The sequence below is a fragment of the Schistocerca gregaria genome, chromosome 3 (assembly GCF_023897955.1).
Source record: "Schistocerca gregaria isolate iqSchGreg1 chromosome 3, iqSchGreg1.2, whole genome shotgun sequence".
Taxonomy (NCBI): domain Eukaryota; kingdom Metazoa; phylum Arthropoda; class Insecta; order Orthoptera; family Acrididae; genus Schistocerca; species Schistocerca gregaria.
This window is the reverse complement of record NC_064922.1, coordinates 77,687,580-77,708,920: the sequence shown is the minus strand read 5'-3', so window position 1 is coordinate 77,708,920 and position 21,341 is coordinate 77,687,580. Positions and strand designations below refer to the sequence as shown.

At 42.1% G+C, this 21,341-nt stretch overlaps 2 pseudogenes; one reads left to right on the top strand and one right to left on the bottom strand.

Annotated features, from left to right (window-relative positions):
- The first annotated feature begins 9,115 nt into the window (after positions 1-9,115).
- Positions 9,116-9,233, top strand: LOC126356923 (5S ribosomal RNA; annotated as a pseudogene).
- Positions 9,234-20,678: 11,445 nt separating this feature from the next.
- LOC126357130 (5S ribosomal RNA) lies at positions 20,679-20,796 on the bottom strand (annotated as a pseudogene).
- Between the last annotated feature and the right edge of the window lie 545 nt (positions 20,797-21,341).

The following is a 21,341-nucleotide window of genomic DNA, read 5'->3' as shown; positions in this document are numbered from 1 at the left end:
AAACAAGTTTAAGAGTAGTTAGAGGTCAACCCGGGGAGGAGGTCTTTCCGAAAGTGGGAATAATGCAGTGGCACCACTGTTTACGATGGGAAAAGATTAGCTTCGGTGCAATATTTCTGAGTGCACAAGCTACAGCCAGGCATGGGCTGTTGACAGTAAGTTACGCAGCCAGCGGCTGCGAAGTAGAATGGAGGCCAGGGGACCGTAGGCCCGCTGAAAAGAGTAAATGCAGCACTTTCCATGGTGCAAGTTACAAGCACAAGAGCCCACTGGCCCAACACAGGTGTTATGAGTACATGACTCGGTTCGGCACATTAGCCAAACAGAGGCGCACAGTTGTGTATAAATAGGCGCTGGTTCACTGACAAGGCATTCAAGTGAGGGAGATCTGCTGGACGGCGGGGCGTGTCACACCACCGGTGCCTCCTGTCATCGTCACAACTCCGCTGCCCTACAAGGCCGACACACAGCAGGGCATTGCACGGGTTGCTGAGGCACCCATTCCTCGCCAAGCCATTTCACACACAGCGAAGTGGTGTCCTCAGCATTGTGGGACCAGATGATGCAGACCGAGAGGAATGGGGGCACTGTAGCTGGAAATAATAAATCCCTTGGCAAACTCGGACGAATTTTAATACAAAGCATCCTAACAGCCCATGCTCGTCCAACATTCCTCTACACATAAAAATACTATAGAATATTCAGCAAAAACGATTAATCCAGCTAAATTACTTATCTCATAACACAGCAAGCCAGGGTTGCCAGTAGCGAGTATTGGTAAACTGTATTCGCTACATCTGTTTACTGAAACTGGTGGTGCACAGAGCTAGAATTTCTGTACGGCATCTGAGTAGCCAGCGCAGTAGCTCAGCATGTCCGGTCAGATGGCCGAAAGAAAAACTGTGTAAAAGAATCGACGATCAGCTTGAACAGATATCATGTGACATCCGTCCAGACCAAACGAACCTAACAATACCAAAAAAAATTAAAAAAAAAGGAGTAGGGTGCCATTCTACAAAGTTTCAATATTTTTCTGCATTGTTGAAGTGGTCACTAGAGCTAGAGTAATTCCTCGAAAATATGGACTTGGACCACATAAAATGAGTTTCTTGCAACGAAAACAGTTGATAATCTGCAATAGTTTCTCCCTTGCACTACACGAAGTACGTCATGTCGACCAAGTCTTCTGGAGAGAATGATCGTGACATTTAACAAAAGACTTTAACATACACTGGATTTAAAAATGATGTTTACCAACAGGTTTAACATTTTACAAGCGTCATAGTGCAATGCAATTTCTCTTATGAACTAAAGTCTTCATCAATTAATTTAGTTTGATTTTAACTTACGAATCACTTCTAGATGCCTGATATTAACTTGAAAAGAGTTCCCTAGACATGGATAGAACCAAATAACTACTTGTTACGGTCCGATTGCCACAGTATGCTGCAACCATTTGCTGCAAAACTAAATATTTAACGAATGATCAAGAAAAATTAAATGTTTCCTTCAGGCACGTGTGTTGCAGGAGCAGAAAGAAGAAGTTAATAGCGATAATGGCTGTAGTAATCGAAGGTACAGAACTACATCCTCGGCGATGGTATTTTTCGCTATAAGAAATTTCTTAAAATAGTGAAAATTCTGTATTGGGTTTGAATGGAGGCTACGATGGCTAAGAGAGTCTTTACATCCCACTGTCTTAAGACCAGACTTAGGTTCCGGCTCAGAAACCCCCTGGTAATTAACCAGCTAATAGAGAACGCAATATTTTCACCGTGTCTAATTTGTAAACTAAGTGACACGGTCATGTATGTAGAAATGTGGGGTGCTTCAGTGGCCTCGCAGATTGATATTTGTTATTTAGTTACTAGGTATGGATCGATTCCCATTTTCGTCATGTATTCACCAACAGGTCTACTTCAAGTGCAGTAATACTACGTGAAAAAACGTCAGGTTGCACCATAGTTCAGAGTACGCCATATAATCAACGTATCACTTTCATACCAACTGGGACAGAGCTGGTTGATGTGTGGCCACGCCAGAGGCGGAAGTTGCGCCAGCAGGAACTCTGTCACTATTGAGCTTCCTTACTCTAGAAACTTTATTTTGTTCTATGAGCCAATGGTCACTTCAGGTCATAGGACTCTTATTTTATTTGAACTTGATTAGCTGAAAAATTTGGTGCTGGAATAGGATTCGAACTTAGATCTCCTCTTCCGTGGTATCTGACGTATACGGAATGATGTACTTCGATTGATTCGTTGTTTTCCGCAAGATTGTAGACTCCTCTAGATCTCAGCGAAAGGTACATACGTGGGTTCGTAACGTGGTCCCCCACAAAAATATTCATGGTTTCATTTCAAGCTCTAGCATATGCACTACCAGCTACTACTGATAAGTAATTTTGATTTTTAATGCCCCGTCTTCTGTTGTCAACAATAACGATAGGTGCTGTAATTTGTAGTCAAACACGCGCACATCTAATCAGCACTGAACAATCAATTCGTCGATAGAAAACAACAGCAGCAGCTGCCGGTTTCGATTTCCAGTCAGGACAAAACATTATATTCACCTTTCGGATTCAAAAGCTTACTGCTGGGAAAAAATTCGATATCTAACGTCTGATTTTACTTAGTTAGCGGCCTGATTACTTGCAGGGATAGAATCCCAATCACAAAACAGTATATCAGGGACGTCATTTTAATCACGTGCAAATTTTGTTACTTGATATTATATTAAACGTTTTTCATGGTTCGTTAACAGGGAGATAAGTGTCTTTACAGAATTGGAGGCACAGCACAAAAATTTTCAAGTTCAGATTTGCTACTGATACTAGTGAAAACTTCCATATTTCACAAATCCTTATGCATTGTTACCAGTGACGAATGTTAATGTGATCGAGTCTCCATCTGGCACGAAAGCTTTGCTTAGTTACAATGGCTACAGGTGTTTGGTTTCATTCTAGATCGAGAACCGAAAAGCTCGTGATATCGTTTAAAGTTCATACATGTGGACAAATATTTGTCAGTCATGAGAACAGAGAAATTACTCGTGAGGCGATGTTAGTTTTGTGGATTCGGTGGAATGCTTGCTGCTATTAATCGCGTTGCTTGTAACTGGTCAGTTCAACATCCAGCTGACGAGAAATCACTCGTATCAGGAATGACGTTTCACAGGTGAGCGAAAACCTTTTAAAGAGCTAAAATGCTTCAAATTGTCAGAGAAATTTAGAAGTCCAGGCATTGTCTGAAAATATGTTGTTCATAAAAACATTTAATATTGCCTGAGTATTGTTGGATGACTTATGTAACGGGGTTAGCTAACTCAAATTTTAATGAGTATGGAAGAGATTTTGAAATGTTACGTACTGATATAAGCTTAAGTTTACAAGCGTTAAGGATTGTCTCATCGCTAATGACGCGTTTCCTAGTCTTCGCAACGTCGTGGTGTTTTGTTGATTGCACAGGAGGCAGCAGGGGATACTTGCTTGTAAAACGTGCAGTGATATCAACTCATAGTGGGTTTTTGATGGTAACTGGTGCACTTGGTATGGAGTGGAACAGTAGCTGGTTGGCACGAAATGCAAGAACTTGATAATGAGGGCTTTGATCTGGGCCGAAAACAGCAGCAATTGGCGACTGGCCGCTGTCAGTGGCGAAGCACTGTGGTTTGCAGTGCTGGCGGGTGGTGTAGTTTTGTCAGAGGACGTGCGATTAGGAAAGTACCGGTGACACGAGATGTACTGGTAGATGCAACCCCCGATGCTGACACAAGCATAGTGCTTGCGATTGCTGACAGTTGTTGCAGCAGAAGTGTGAGCTGTGTTGTCGGGATGGCACAGGACTGGGTGGTCAGCCTGTTCAGTCATGCGATTGGTGCAACTTGCTGGGAATGGCGCCTATGTCGACCTTGCAACAGATGTGGCACAGGAGCTGAGACTGTGTCCTGTCACCATTGTCCGCCGTCAATAATCATCTGATATGTGGCTTCAGTTGAGGACAAGAATATGTGGCGTATGAGGTCCCTATTCGAGTGCTCATATGTCTTCGTGGATGGTGGTGCAGCGACGATTTTAGAGATGTTGGTGGCGTAGGAATTATTAAGTGTAGCAACGTAAGTGTATTTCATATGTTCTGATGATAGACCACTGCACTGAAAGTGGCATACACCTGATGGAACTAAATTGCTGGGAAAATAGGCCTAGAAGGTGGCAGGAAAATGGTGATCCAGGGGATAATAGATTCCAGCATGCACAGTGATGGTGCATTGTCGGAGATAATCATGATGTACTTCGTAAGCAGTCGTCATAGTGCTACTAGACAAAAACTTAAGCAGACACTATTTTGACGTGGAATGACCGTTGACACAATCCAAGAGAAACATATATATTATTATTACATTTATTAAAAAGTAAATTACTAACAAATAACGCTTTTAATAGTTTACATAAATTTTCCTGTGACATTGGCGGTGGCGTGCAACAAACGCTATTGCTCAAACAGCCCTTACGGCCTTGCTGACCCCTGTCTTCACGGAATATATTAGGACATTTTGGGTACAGGCGAAATCTAAAACATATATATAATTAAAAGTTACAAAACATATATGGGCAAATAATCATGCATCGTAATCAAAGGAAACCTGCTTGAAACTTGCGCAGCCATTCTTGGGGTGAAAATCAAATAAAATTAGGTAAGTTTAAGAACCAGTAACAATATTTAATATTCACCAAACGCGTTACACCCAGGAGTGTGAACCAAATTTTTGGCAGAAAATACACTTTGCTTTAAGGTAGAATTTTAGATCTTGCGACTTGGGCAAATTCCATTTCGACTCAGTATAACCAGCTGACAGAGAGCCCCAAGGCCAGACTAGCTAGCCGTAATCTTTTGTAACTCACTTCAAGCATTATAATGATTTAAATTCAAAATAACTAGAGGGTGTTTAAGCCTCTAAAATGAATGGGCCCACACAATAAGAACATTCAAAAGGTATTGTGTCAACAAACACAGAACAAAATTTAATTAGTTTAACACCTACAATTGAAACAAGGAATTCTTAAACCAACAAAAGCCTTAGGCCCACTTAAATTCAGCAGCCTCAAAGCCCAGACAAACACACATCCGAACGTTCAGAGCACAAATGAGCCTCTTGTCCTTATGCCAGTGAAAAAACTATTTGCATCCAAACGTGACGCTCACCATATTCTGAAATGTTGCTTTGTTCTCCATCAGCAAACATATCTCGGGAAGCATCCAGAGTATGCCACTAATTTGGGGAGTATCTGACCTGTCTGTCTGATGCGCAGCACGTCTATTAATAGACCATCCCGTATGGCTGCCTCATTTCATACCAGCCTTTTCTTTAAATACTATCTTTTAAGCAGTAAATGATGAACATCAATAGCAAAAATAAACACCGTCCATTCTGTATTATATCAGTTAACTATTGTGGCTGAAATCTTCCTATAGGTATGTTTTATTCTTCTTTCTTTTTATACTCTATCGCTTCACACTTGTTTTATTAGCCAGTTCCATTAAAAGTGGCTCCAACAAACTCGGCTACAATCAGGCAATGACTTGGATTTGGAATATTTTGCGTGTTGCTCTCAACCAGCAATAATTCTGGTAAAAGTTCAGACTGCTACTGCAGTTAAAACAATTGAACTCTACTAACATTAGTTAAAATATTGTAAGTAGTTTTAGATTACTCTCTTTCATGAAGTAAATAAATAAATAAGTAACTATGGTTAGCTCACCTTACTTAATAAAAAAAAATTTGCTGATGGCTTTGAAATTAATGAATTTTTTTTCTTTTCATGTCACTGGTTGATGCAGGAACAACCAATATGTAATGTTTCTTTATGACCTCCATTCAAAAAGTTACTGGCTCCAGAAGAGCCCAGGCAACAGACAGACTTTAGACATCTCCCTTCAAAATTATTCTCCAATGGAGCTATTGCTATATTCTGCATCTAGTAGATCTAAATGCTCTAACTAACCCTGTACATTACTGAGGTCTCTGCCAATTACATTGTCTCTTACTGAGAAAGGCAGTTGATTTATTAAAGTAAATGCAAGATATTGGTTTATTAAAATATGCACAGCGTATTTGCAGCTTAATGGATCAAATCGAAATTCATCAAATGTTTAGTAATTATTTTGATACATAAATCCCCACTGTGCAGCGCCACACATTTGCTGCGTGCCTTTACTGGCTACCATCATATAATGCGAAAAAATAATGGTCTTTTGATCTACATTTGTTGCAGACAGTTTTCTTGTACCTACGATACTTTACAAAAGATGTGTTTGCTTCACAGTTAGACTTTATAAGGAAACGTTTTCGCTTTTCTTGTCTCTCAGGAATGTCTTCGGGTGCCACACAGGTACAGGTCGTTTTGGTTGTGTAAGCCTCCTACCTCTCTGGCTAATTAGGCTTTTGTATATGACCGTGTACCTAAAGTCCCTAATCTTTGGGATAAGGCATCTACTCTGAAGAATAATGCAAACCCGAGAGAAGTAGATGAAGTTATAACCGAATCGCCACTACTCACTACTTTAGCAACGAGGATCAGAAACAAAGTTTTCTTGTCTTTATATATTTTTATTACGTAAGCTAATTTTTAATTAACAGTAGTTAGTGGAAAATTTGGAGGAAAGGGTTTCAAAGTATGTCATTAATGAAAATAACCAAACGGTCGCCATTTCCTCACTTGAACAAGAATAATTAAATTGAAACTGAAATTTATACTCGTAAGCAATCTTACATAAGAACAGTTATGGCGTCATCATGTAACGCACACTTTCAAGTACTTCACACCACACATGTCACAGTAGTCAAATAATAATCAAATAACAAACGCATACAACCTATTATATTAATTTTCATAGATCAATTAAAGAAAAATTGTTTACTGGGTGTGGACAGAAACTTACTCACCGTAATACTGACTGTCGTAATTGTAGCAAGCAGAGAGATTGTTTGAATTTACTCATCGGTAAGAACTGTCAATTAACCAGCAGTTACTCTGATGTTTCTTTGTAATAAAAGTTATAAATTATGCCACAAGCTATAAATTAAAAGCTGTGCTTTGACAGTGAAATTCAGTGTCCAAGTTTCCTGAAGTTTAACTACTAATTTTTTATTATGAAAGTTACTCTTCATCAGCAAATGAATAATATTAATGCTGGCTTTTGCGTCATTCTATTTCTAACATTATTCATACTACAGCCAAAGATTGCATTACTACGTAATTGTTAAAAGTTGGGAAAATTATGTTTTGATAATCTAATAAACTAATGTTCACTTGATTTTCAGTTTATTTTCTAATTATCTCGGTTCGTACAAAGGGATAAGATGGATACTACTTGGATAACGACATAGTACATTATTTACGTGACAGTATGCACGAAAAAATGTTATTTAGGAATAAAATTCCAATTACGCTGGTCAGCCTATTACACTTCTGGTTATAAAAAGCCTAGATCTTATTCAACTTTGTGATAGCGTTGGTTTGTCAAGCGGCTACATGCTTGTGGGACACAAGTTGATCTAATTGCCACACTATAGCCAGTAGCAAGGGTCCCCAGTCTTCTTGATATTATGTGAAGTACTCTTCCTGCATTTTTACTGTGCCCAATAAATCCATGCACATAGCTTGCCCATATTAAACTTTCTTTACACTTTTCACTGCTCCGCACTTCGGAAACAGGCTTTTTATCTCCGCACTTTTGCGTAGGCACACCGCCGAATACACACAACCAACGATAACAGTCTCCTCGTGACTCCCAAACGCTAACTTTTTTTGGACGCTCGCACGCCCAGCGATAACGCATTTACAATTTATTATACTCTTTGACAATAGCTTTTCCCTGACTTGGCCAGCATGTCCACTTACAAAATCTTAACATTCCATGCCTATTCTCTTTAGTAAACAACAAACAGCATTTGTAACTTGACAAAATATTTACAAGAATGATATTCAGCACAAAAACTTCGTAAAACAAATAGAAAATGTATGATAATTTACAGAGTTGTGGTGTTATCATTGCTGCGTACTTCTCAGTCAGCTCCTGTCCCAGCCGCAGTATGAAGTCTCTATGTTTCAACTTCTATTGTTTAGAGCATAGCACAATACTCAAGCATTTATCCCAGCCAAACTGAGCAAGTTGCAAAATGTGTGAATAGGCCGACGTCTCGACTGTGCTTTGACAGAGTATTTGCGAGATATTTGTCGGACAATAGCCATATCTTATTTAGAGCTGCTATAAAATGAAATTGTATCTGGCTCCTTTTTCAAACCGTCTTCAAGGATGCATAATCAGGACATTCTTGTTGCTCTTTCTCTGGTAAACTGTCAGTGTGGAATTACTCTTCTTCAACGATACTGTGCTGTGTAACTTTTCTTTTTTAAAAACAGATGAATTTTCGTACGAGATCGATTCATGGTGCCCGCTAGACTTGTCGCATTTGCTTTCAAGATTTCAGAGAGAGCCAAGAATGTGAAAAAATTGTCACATGTGACATTTCTTCCTTTATTGAGGTATGGTTGTATCAATTTTTTGAGGAAAAAATCACCAAGGCGCTCATCATCGTCCTGGTGTCATCCTTTCCTAGATAAATGAAAGATTTCACGACATATTTGGAGTCTTCATCTGCTGCCAACCAATACTTTTGCTCGTATGTTTTCGAGATTTGGGCCATGAACTGTGTGGATCTACAAAGCTACTTTGAGAGAAAGATGTTCGTCGCTTGTTAAATGTGACGCCGATTGTAGCTACACTGTGCGATCACAATTAACTCATAGCAGATTTCTGACACGAAAGCAAACTTGTCTTCTTTCAGTCGTTCTGACCTTGTGGATCTAGAGTCAAATCTGAGATAACTCATCGTCTCTCTGAATCTGTCACGAGCCGTTATTGACTTTACAAAATTATTTCCCTACTTTATTGACGACAGTGTGTCTAGTACTAAGCTCTTCACGCATATAGCACCACGTATGTACAGCACAGCTATAGAAGCTTCCAGTTTTTCAATGTTCATGGTCCAATAATCGGTCTCAGTGAATTTTACAATGTGTTTCAAAATTTTGTCCGTTATCATAACACGCCAGGGCAACATCCGTGCCGCAGTGGATACACTGGTTCCCGTGAGATCACCGAAGTTAAGCGCTGTCGGGCGTGGTCGGCACTTGGATGGGTGCCCATCCGGGCCACCATGCGCTGTTGCCATTTTTCGAGGTGCACGCAGCCTCGTGATGCCAATTGAGGAGCTACTCGACCGAATAGTAACGGTTTCGGTCAAGAATACCATCATAACAAATGGGAGATTGGTGTGCTGACCCCACGCCCCTCCTATCCGCATCCTCCACTGAGGATGACACGGCTGTCGGATGGTTCCGGTAGGCCACTCTTGGCCTAACGACAGAGTGCTTTACCATAAGACGCCAAAAATTGTAACAGGTCTCATTCTCGTTTCGTTTTGCATGCGGAGATGGCCCTGCATAGTCTGTTGTCCATATCTACCAGGTGGACAGTCACCTACACTATGTGATCAAAATTACCCGGACACCTCAGAAAACATACGTTTTTCATATTTGGTGCATTGTGCTGCCACCTGGTACCAGGTAGTCCATATCAGCGACCTCAGTAGTCATTAGGCATCGTGAGAGACCACAATGGGGCACTCCGCGGAACTCACGGAATTCGAACGTGGTCAGGTGACTGGATGTCACTTGTGTCATACGTCTGTACTCGATATTTCCACACTCCTAAACATCCCTAGGTCCTCTGATTCCGATGTGATAGTGAAGTGGAAACATGAAGGGACAGGTACAGCACAAAAGTGTACAGGTCTACTTCATCATCTCTTGATTGACAGAGACCACTGACAGTTGAGGAGGAGACATCCACCCAGACCATCACACAAGAATGCCAAACAGCAATAGGATCCACTGCAAGTACGATGAGAGTTAGGTGGGAGGTGAGAAAGCTTGGATGTCATTGTCAAGCGGCTGCTCATAAACCACACATCACGCCAGTAAATGCCAAACAACACTTCGCTTGGTGTCAGGAGCATAAGCGTTGGATGTTTGAACAGTGGAAAAACATTGTGTGGAGCGACGAATCACGGTACACAGCCTCAAGCCCGCAACTTCGTACTAGAGCCAGACATAGCCTTCTGTAAACATGCTAACGAATTTAACGGAACACAAGTGGCATCAACATCGCTCATCTAACCTATCAATTACCTAAGTACTTAATTCCATTTCAATTTCAATCATATTCAATAAGTCAATTTACAATTTCAATAATCGATGATCAAATGAGCAGTTCCACATTTTCCCACTAGTACAGCGGTGTTCCTTCATGACCTAGCGCCTATCACCCCTAGAATGCAGCACTCCTCTTGGCTACTGCATTAATCATGTGACTCGACTTCATAGAACCTAGGACTTGGAATCAAATTTCACAAATGTCGTACCCACCTGGACTTGGAATCAAATAGTTAAACTCTTCACCACGATATGCAACCGAGGACCACGCCCCCTACCGTCCCATGTTGGCGGGATAACGTGTACTAACGTGCACTAACGTTGAGAGGCACCCACATGCCTTGCTCATACCGTGGCATCAAGCAGTCAGGCCTGCAAGATGAGTGGTCTGCCAAGCGAATGGATTTATACTTATTTCTTGAGCAATATCAATGATTGATTATGAGCTCTAGTACTCACAATTACGCTACAAATTATTCTCCTGTTTGAATATTACGCAACGGAAACGGATAACGCACATCTGACTATTAGTAATTTACACAACTCTGATTGTTCACTACGCCCTGCCAATACCACATTTTCTTTCTTACCCAACGGCTTTGAACAACATGTGGCCATGGCACTGAATGTGGATGGCGCACACATTACAAATTCTGGGTATCATGACTACACACAGTTTGGAGAACAAGGCCACCAATCTTTTTATTTTCACTATCTTTTTTATTCCGATAAATTCTATTGTGGGTCAAAGATAACCTAAACACAGCATTGCACTTTATACAAGAATTACACATGAGAAACTCCGCCCAGTGGGCATGGCTTTACATTGGTGATTCTCTATCTTATGGTCTCGTATTTATCTAACGCTAAAGTGCACTTTCTGGATAGGATGGTGGATCTTTTGCTATATCTCACACTTCGACTCCCACACCCATCATCAGGAAAATTTACTCCAGACCGAGCGGTACAAAAAGGAACATATATAACCCAATGCCTCTGAACCTATCTTGCTACTCTCCCATGCAAACCACAGATACTTAAATTACATGAAATACATCACACTGGCAACATACATCACAAAGAACAGTCACTACGTTAGAATCACTTCACTTTACGCTTTCCCACTTCAATTAATATTCATCCCAGTTTCACACGACACTGCCCCACTTCGTAACTTTTCATTCCTACTACGTAATCTGGGGGATATATGCACGTCTTCCTGTGCAATGCAATCCAAATGGCGTTGCTGGATAGACAGCTGACTCACCTTGCTTCTCTCTGAGTATTAGAGTTTGAATCCAGCGTCACACGGAAACATAATATGCAAAGTAATATTAAGAACATATTCCTCACACAAACTAGTCCTCAACGGATACCATGGACGACTACTTCCCTTTATCCTTTGACTCATACACAGATTGAGACTCACACAGTACTCACCACGTGGAAGTACTCGTCTCTAATTTCAAGTCGTGCACACGCCATTTCTTAAATATTTCCAACTTATAGTACACACGCTAGTAATTAAGCTTAACTTTAGCACTCGGAAGTATTTCAACTTAGTACTAGCACTCGCAAGTATTCCAACTTAGTACTAGCACTCGCAAGTATTTCAACTTATTGCTACACGTGGTTTCACTGAGACCGTTGGTCACTTCCGAAGATTACTACGATCCCCTTAATATTACCTGCCTGTCATTTAATTCTCCCCCCGAAAGTTCCTGAAATAGAGAAATAATTATTCCAAACTACTCTTTAAGTATTTCACATGCATGCCATTGTCTCCATTCTCTTGACTTTTTCGGAGCACAACTTAGACAGGTCTTACCAACACAAGATCAAGCGCCAGAGTGCTGAAACATGGCCATTCTTCAGGTCATCTCGCACCTCGGCCAAGGTGGGGGAACACCATGTTACCGTATTGATCAACCACATTTCAAGCGCTCAAACCTCAGGTAAATTTCATCTCTTTGTTTCCACCAAAGGTGACCAAAGGACCGTATCAAAGATGATCATATATTGCACATTCACAATCTGCGATTAGCAGACGACCATACATTCATTCATTTCACAGATCTCACCAAATTGGATGTAGGGATTTGTTTTGTGGGAATGCACATATGATCAATTAAATAAATAAATTTTCACTCTTTTGTACACTGGTATCCTGCTTCGATGTATTAAGTGAAATTGAGTTATTATTACAAAAAATATGTTGTTCTGACAAGAATAACGAAGAATGTTGTATCTATTTTCAATATCGGGCGGTACTGTACCGTTTCACCATGCACTAACCTGTACTAACATGCACAGCACGTGTCATCATCCAAGATGGTGGGGTGAAATGGCGGGAAAACAGATCTGAACACAAGTCTTTATTTTGCAAGTGGTGTCTCCACCACAAGATTTACTGTCTAAATGGCATTGTACACATCACAGCCATCAGATCGTACTGTCATCCCTCCTATGACCTAATCCCAGATGGAGGTCTGTAGGGGCGAATATATTTATCACACTGAGGCAAGAAGCTCTTATGTTTGCGCTCACAATACACAGTCTGCAGATACGCAAGTAACTCCTAATTTACACATATAATTTGATTACAGACTTTTAGACTCCTCCTAACTAATTCAGCACAGATATGTATAGATACGCTCAGTACTTTGTCCAAATACCTCATAACACAGCCTACACACCTGCTCGCAATATAATTCAGTCAATGCCCGCAAGCACCCTCTTCCAGTAGACCGCACAGGCAACCCCAACGAGTTGGGGCGGCCGTCAGCTGTGAAACCATGCACAGGCCCCCACCCCTTGTCCCGCAAGCGGCCACATCCCATTCATACTTCATTTCTGAGAAGGTGCTATCGCAATTCATGTTCACCCAGAAGCTGATGATGACGCTGTCGGACGGGAGCGAAGACATATTTACAGAGCGCAAACAGTAGAATCTCATTCGCGCACGCATGCAGCCGATGTGGTCGTCAGCTGTCAAACCACACTCACACGTCTGTTCAGGACTGCGCTCCTCACACCCCCGAGCCGCGGCCGCCTAACGCAGGTGAACGTTGCGTGCCTCTATACAGTCACGGTTATACTGAGGACATAGCATTCTAAGGCGCGCTCACGCCGGTCTCATATGCGAGACATATCCAGGTCCCACTTATCTCTACCATTGAAGGTAGAATAGCACAGGGTGCGTTGACACACGCACTGAGCCGTGCGACCCCGCCCCAACGTGGCTCCCACCTCGCCGCGTGGCGACTCAGAATTCTAAAACTTTCTTAATGTTATTCTTACGTCACATAGCTTTGTGAAAAAAATAACAACCAAGTCGACCTCCCGGGAAATGTATAGCCCACCAAAAACATTTAACGCACGCTTTCTTGATGTCTCAGTTTGTATGCACAAAAATTCTGACCCTAACAGATTCTGTTTACGAAAATAACATCTAATGCACTCATCCCAGCACTCCTAATGTCTTTCCCCTCCAGATTTCAACATATACAAACGTTCCCTGCGCTATGTACAGACCCCTATACCCCAGCGCATACGATGGAGCATTCTTATTTCCTCTTATCGAATTTACACTCCGAATTAGTTATACCGCCGGTATCGAAGCAACATCCACCTGTTCTTTCTGGTGCTTCCTGCTGTTATATTACACAGATCACTGAACTGCATTCAGAATTAAACACTCAAAATTGTCACCTCATTATCAAATACATACCAGACTTACGAGAATATTGCAAGCCAGGAACATATTTACCACTGTAGCTACAATTAAATATGTCTATTGCCGCTACAGTCTGACACCAATCAGTGTACATCTAATCTCTCCCCTTGACTACTGTACTTCAGTATTTATAGCAAATATAATTTTCCACTTAAAAATTCTTACCCATTTACTCATCGTTGTCAATCTGCTCAGGACACACAGTCATTCTCTCTAGTCATGCCATAACATAAACTATACTAACCTTACAATTCAGTATATCCACATTTTAGACAAACAGTGCAGATATTTTTGATATCTGTACAGCACTCGAAAAAAATCATCATATGCCTACACTCATGCCGGGTATATGTTACGATGCTTCCGAGTTCTAGCGAAGCACCATCAGCCTTTTCTTTCTTTCTACAGACGCGACATTCAGAGGTAATAAACTACTTTAGAGTGATCACCACTTCGGACCGACAACTAAACCTCGCAAAGTGCCATACATAACGTCAGATACGTAAACACACCTACGCATTTACACTCTCCTTCCACTGTAGCCAGGAGTATGAGCTTATATAGTGTGTAATTTTTCTGTGTAGAGAATAACGATGATTGATTTGAATGGTTAGGGATCTGTAGTAGGCCTACTTGTATCTAGTTTGGGGTCGTACTGCAGGGTGTGACTAAATGCACGTTGTAATTTTACTGAAGCAGTCAGGTTCGATGAAGGTGCCTCGTTTAGAGATACGAGAGTGAAAGAAATATGATTCACTTGTGGGTGGGTACCTATGCATGCATGTGCTTGAATGGAAAGACCTGAGTCCAAGTGATGGACATAATTTCTAACATATAGCGTAACACTAGAGATCTAGGAAGGTTCTGTACATTTTTTCTCCTTAGGAATTCAATCGGCACATCATCTACTACTACTACTACTACTACTACTACTACTGTTTGTGCTCTTTCTCAATCAGTCATCGCCTATAACTCTGCGTATATGTCACGGAACCTCTCGGGACAGAATGCCTTGCAAATACTAAAGAATTTTCTAGTTGGGGCGATGTGAGGGAGTCACAAATACCTCTTACATACCACGTTCATTAGCAGAACCACTTTCAGAGTTCATTGATTTTATAACGAGGCTGTAAGGTTGGCTGATAATACGTATTCGTATGATTACCGTCACGATATTTGTCTGGAAAACACTACCCCATTCAGAGGTAAAGTCGTACATCGATTTGCAAAGTGGGTACAGCATTTAACATGGATACTTGTGCAAACTTGTAGAACAAAGAGCACTTGTGATACAACATGCAGTAGTGGTTGGGATCGTGTTTTTGCTTTAACATCTGGTCGATTACGTCTATGACCGGGTTGTAGGACTCGCAGGAAGAACGTAAGAGACATGCACACAGATCGGTGATTTTCGGTCAGTATTATTTCGTATCGTAGGCAAACAGTTATTGACGAAATATTATAAACATTATTAGTGCTGGGTGCGTGATATGTTCGCATTTGAGCATGAGGTTTACGAAGTTTGTTTTTGTGTAAAGGAAATCACTATGTTCAACTGTGAGGTGGGTATGGATTTGACTTGGGGTACTGCAATGGCAGTGGGAAGAGTATGTCCAGTAGTAAGGAAGGTACAGATATTTGCATTTCCAGAGCAACACCCTTCAGCGCGGTGTATTTCCGATACTTCGCTCATTGCCGAATGCCATTCAATTGAGACCGCGATCGTAACATTTAATTCTATGTATAAAGATAGAAGATGTATGTGGCTGGCTTTCCAGAATGTTCCAGTGTATGCAAAGTCTGAGGTGGTATTGATTGATGTTCCCAGTTAACAGCAGCAGTTTTCCTAATGTAGCGGCCTGTCGGAGTGTTATTCTCCCCCATGTAATGTATAAGAGTTAACTTTGCAGTCCTCTAGGCGACTGAATAGAGCACTAATACTTAGTATGTGTTGAGGTGCGTTCGTGATCAAGTCGAAATTTGAGAAGATGGTGTCTTTGCGGTGGAGCGTTATTTAGTCCCATGTAAATTGTTCCATTCACTCCTTCTCCACATTTGGCGCCATTATTTATTTGAGAGATCGACTGTGGTGTGTGCATCTGCCATGTATCAAACATGGTTGCCTGTTCTCTAGACATGGGAAAGACCTTGGCTGGCTTGTGAATTATAGGGATGATTTGGAATGGGTTACATCAGCGGGATCGGTATTCGTGGGTCGAAATATGATTTTTAATGTGTTTGTTTCTAGTTACTCAGTGGTCTAGAGCACGCTCCACGTAGCTGAAGTTTCGGGTTTGTAGAGAAATAATTTCCAGTGTATATCTACAGAATTATGTTGCGCTAGCGATCGGTATGCTACTTCTGTGTGCTTGATATCGAGAAGTACGACGAAAATGATACAATATTATGGTGAAAACAGGTGTGTTTTTTTTAACCCAGTGTCTGGAGACGCCTGCAGAAACGGAAGCAAGCAGGCAGGTCCGCACCGGAAAGAGTAGCTTGGTTGCACCAATGGGGATACGAGTGTGCCCTTGTACATCAGTTCTGAGAGTTACTTCGATACACTGAGGGCTCACAGATGTAACATGGGTTATTTTGTACGGTGTAGAATTGTTTGTTTACTAGATCGATATTGCATGCGTTGATATATTGCTGAGTTGCAGATCGGTTGCATGCATTAATATTCAAGCTCCTGGCCCCAGTGGGAGGAGAGTGTAAATGAGTAGGTGTGTTTACTATGACGATATGAATGGCACTTTGTGAGGTTTAGTTGTCGGTCCGAAGTGGTGATCACTGTAAAGTAGTTTATTTCCCCTGAATGTCGCGTCTGTAGAAAGAAAGAAAAGGCTGATGGTGCTTCACTAGAACTAGGGAGCATCGTAACATATACCCGGTATGAGTGTAAGCATATGATAATTTTTTCAGGTGCTCTACGGATATAAAAGATATTTGCACTGTTTGTCTAATATGTGTATATATTGAATTGTAAAGTTAGTATGGTTTATGTTATGGCATGACTAGAGAGAATGACTGTGTGTCCTATCGTGAGGGACATATAGATTGAGCAAATTGACAATGACGAGGGTATGAGTGGAAAATTATATTTGCTATAAATACTGAAGTACAGCGTGAAGAGGAGAGATTCCCTGTACACTGTTTTGGGTCAGACTGTAGTAGCAATAGTAATATTTAATTGTAGCTATAGTAGTAACTGTGTTCCTGGCTTGCAATATTCTTGTGAGTCTGGTATGTATTTGATAATGTGTAGACAAATTTGCGGGTTTATCTGTGAATTTAGCGATTTGTGTAATATAACGGCTGAAAGCACCAGAAAGAACAGGTGGATGGGGCTTCGATACCGGCGGCATAACTAATTCGGAGTGTAAATTCGATAAGAGCAAATAAGAATGCTGCATCGTTTGTGCTGGGGTATAGGGGTCTGTACATAGCTGAGGGAACGTTTGTGTATGTTGAAATCTGGAGGGGAAAGATATTAGGAGTGCTGGGATGAGTGCATTAGATGTTATTTTCGTAAACAGATTCTGTTAGGGTCAGAATTTTTGTGCATACAAACTGAGACATCAAAAAAGCGTGCGTTAAATGTTTTTGGTGGGCTATACATTTCCCGGGAGGTCGACTTGGTTGTTATTTTTTTCACAAAGCTATGTGACGTAAGAATAACATTAAGAAAGTTTTAGAATGCTGAGTCGCCACGCGGCGAGGTGAGAGCCACGTTGGGGCGGGTTCACACGGCTCAGTGCGTGTGTCAACGCACCCTGTGCTATTCTACCTTCAATGGTAGAGATAAGTGGGACCTGGATATGTCTCGCATAAGAGACCGGCGTGAGCGCGCCTTGGAATGCTATGTCCTCAGTATAACCGTGAATGTATAGAGGCACGCAACGTTCACCTGCGTTAGCCGGCCGTGGCTCGGGGGTGTGAGGAGCGCAGTCCTGAACAGACGTGTGAGTGTGGTTTGACAGCTGACGACCACATCGGCTGCATGCGTGCGCGAATGAGATTCTACTGTTTGCGCTCTGTAAATATGTCTTCGCTCCCGTCCGACAGCGTCATCATCAGCTTCTGGGTGAACATGAATTGCGATAGCACCTTCTCAGAAATGAAGTATGAAAGGGATGTGGCCGCTTGCGGGACAAGTGGCGGGTGCTTGTGCATGGTGTCACAGCTGACGGCCGCCCCAACTCTTTGGGGTTGCCTGTGCACTCTACTGGAAGAGGGTGCTTGCGGGCATTGACTGAATTATTTTGCGAGCAGGTGTGTAGGCTGTGTTATGAGTTATTTGGACAAAGTACTGAGCGTATCTATACACATCTGTGCTGAATTAGTTAGGAGGAGTCTGAAAGTCTGTAATCAAATTATATGTGTAAATTAGGAGTTACTTGCGCATCTGCAAACTGTGTATTGTGAGCGCAAACATAAGAGCTTTTTGCCTCAGTGTGATAAATATATTCGATCTGTAAATAAAATGTTTGAAAGTGAATAGAGTGTACTCCTTCTTTTCTCTCCCCAGCACCCTAGCGCAGCCTGAGTAATTTTAGGAGAATTCTCGCCTCTACCATCCTCCATCTAGGATTAGGTCATAGGAGAGATGACAGTACGATCTGATGGGAGTAGTGTGTACTATGTTAGTTGGACAGTAAATATCAGGGTGGAGACACCATGTGCAAAATAAAGACTTTTGCTCAGATCTGCTTTCCCGCCATGTCGCCCCACCATCTTGGATGATGACATGTGCTGTGCGAGTTAGTACAGGTTAGTGCACGTTAGAGCACGTTAGCTCGCCAACATGGGTCAGTAGGGGTCGCGGTCCTTGGTTGCATATCGTGGTGGAGAGTTTAACTATTTGATTCCAAGTCCAGTTGGGTATGGCATTGGTGAAAATTGACTCCAAATCCTAGGTTCTATGAAATCGAGTCACATGACTAATGCAGTAGCCAAGAGGAGTGCTGCATTCTAGGGGTGATAGGTGCTAGGTCATGAAGGTACACCGCTGTACTAGTGGGAAAGTGTGGAACTGCTCATTTGATCATCGATTATTGAAATTGTAAATCGGCTTATTGAATATGATGAAAATTGAAATGGAATTAAGTACGTAGGTAATTGATAGGTTAGGTGAGCAATGTTGGTGTCACTTGTGTTCCGTTAAATTCGTTAGCATATACAGAAGACTGTGTCCAGCACTAGTATAAATGTGCGGGCTTGAGGCTGTGATGTAAGCGGTCTCTCGCCTGTGGGCTGCTGATGTGGCGTGTGTCCAGTTATAACACGCAAAAGAGAGAGACTAGACGACCATGTGTCTTCGCCCGACTTCACGGTAGTGCTATCTGGTGGCTACCATATGAACGAAGTCAGTTGGGAACTAGAGCTCGCGGTGAACACAGTGTGTGCCATCATCTTGAATACCGGTATCTGCGTCATGATCTGACGTCAGGACAGCGCCATCTGGTGGCACCCATTTGAACTATGCCAGTTGGGCTGTGGAGCTTGCGGTGAACACACTGGGTGCTGTTATCTTCAATACCATTACTTACGTCATGATCTGACATCAGGAGAGCGCTCTTTGGTGGCACCGATAGGAACTAAGCCAGTTGGACTCTGGAGCTCGTGGTGAACACAATGGGTACGGCCATCTTGAATAATGCTACTTGCGTCATCAACTGACGTCACGGTGTCGTCCTCTGGTGGCGATGATATGAACTAAGCCAGTTGGAGTCCAGCCCCAGTGGAGAACACAATTGCATTAAATTGGTTAAATAATAAAGGCAAGTTTCTTTTTTCTCACCATTTCTTTGATTAGTAGAGAGAACTGGGACGTGGTGGATTATCACGATGGAATTTGAACTTCGCGAACATTTTTATGGGGGGAGGGTTACATGGTACTTTCCCGCCAAATCAAATCCCAGACAAAATCGGCCATCTTAATTGACGTCATCGTCACCATTTTCATTGACGTCATCGCCGCCATCTTGGATAGTGGTACTTTGCCCCAACTGGCCTTGTTCCAATACTCACCTGTCCATAATAGACGGCCTGACAATAACATCCCTGTAGTTGACTGGCTGTACAGAGACCTGACCTGAACCCTATAGAATATGTTTTGGGTGTTTTGGAATTCTGGCTTCATACCAGGCGTCACCAAAGGACCTCGATACCTCTCCTTAGTGCAGCACTTCGAGAAGAATCGGGTGCCATTCCCCAAGAAACCTTCTAGCCCCCGATTGAATGTATGTCTTCGGGAGTGGAAACTGTCATCAAGGGTAAATGTGGACTGACACCATATTGAATTCCAGAACTACCGATAGAGGGCGCCACGAACTAGTAAGTCAATTTCAGCCAGGTGTCCGGATACTTTTGATCAAATAGTGTATATCTCCCATTTTTAAGGTAGTTCCATCTGGTGCTACAATATCTCTATCTATAGTCCACAAACTAACTAACTCCTCCTGCGCAGGCCAAGAAGGCCCAAAGGTACCGACTGGTCGCCGTGTAATCCTCAGTCCACAGGTGTCACTGGATGTGGATATGGAGGATCATGTGGTCAGCACACCGCTCTCCCAGCCACATGTCAGTTTCTGAGGCCGCCGCCGCTAATTTTCAATCAAGTAGCTCATCAGTTTGCCTCACAATGGCTGAGTGCACGGCGATTGCCAACAACGCTCGGCAGGCCAGATGGTCACCCATCCAAGCACTAGCCCAGCCCAACAGGGCTTAACGTCGGTGATCTGACGGGAACCGGTGTTACCTCTGTGGCAAGGCCGTTGGTTATAGTCCACAACGTTGTTCATTTCGTTGCCTACTACGCAAATGCTCACAAGCTGACGTGGGCTTTTTGACAACTGCTCCTGTAATAGTAGTAATTAGTATTACAGCAGGTATTGGTACTTAATGTTGTTATTGTTGTGGGCTTCAGTAGTGAGACTGGTTTGATGCAGCTCTTCATACTACTCTATCCTGTGCAAGCTTCTTCATCTCTGAGTAACTACTGCAACCTACATCCATCTCAATCTGTTTAGTGTATTTATCTCTTGGCCTCCCTCTACGAATTTTACCCACTACGCTGTCCTCTAATACTGAATTGGAGCTCCCTTGATGCCGCAGAACATGTCCTACCATCCGATCTCTTCTTCTTGTCAAGTTCTGCCACAAACTCCTGTTCTCCCCAATTCTATTCAATACCTCCTCATTAGTTACGTTATCTACCCATCTAATCTTCAGCATTCTTCTGTAGTACCACATTTCGAAAGCTTCTATTCTCTTCTTGTCCAACGTATTTGTCGTACATGTTTCACTTCCATACATGGCTATACT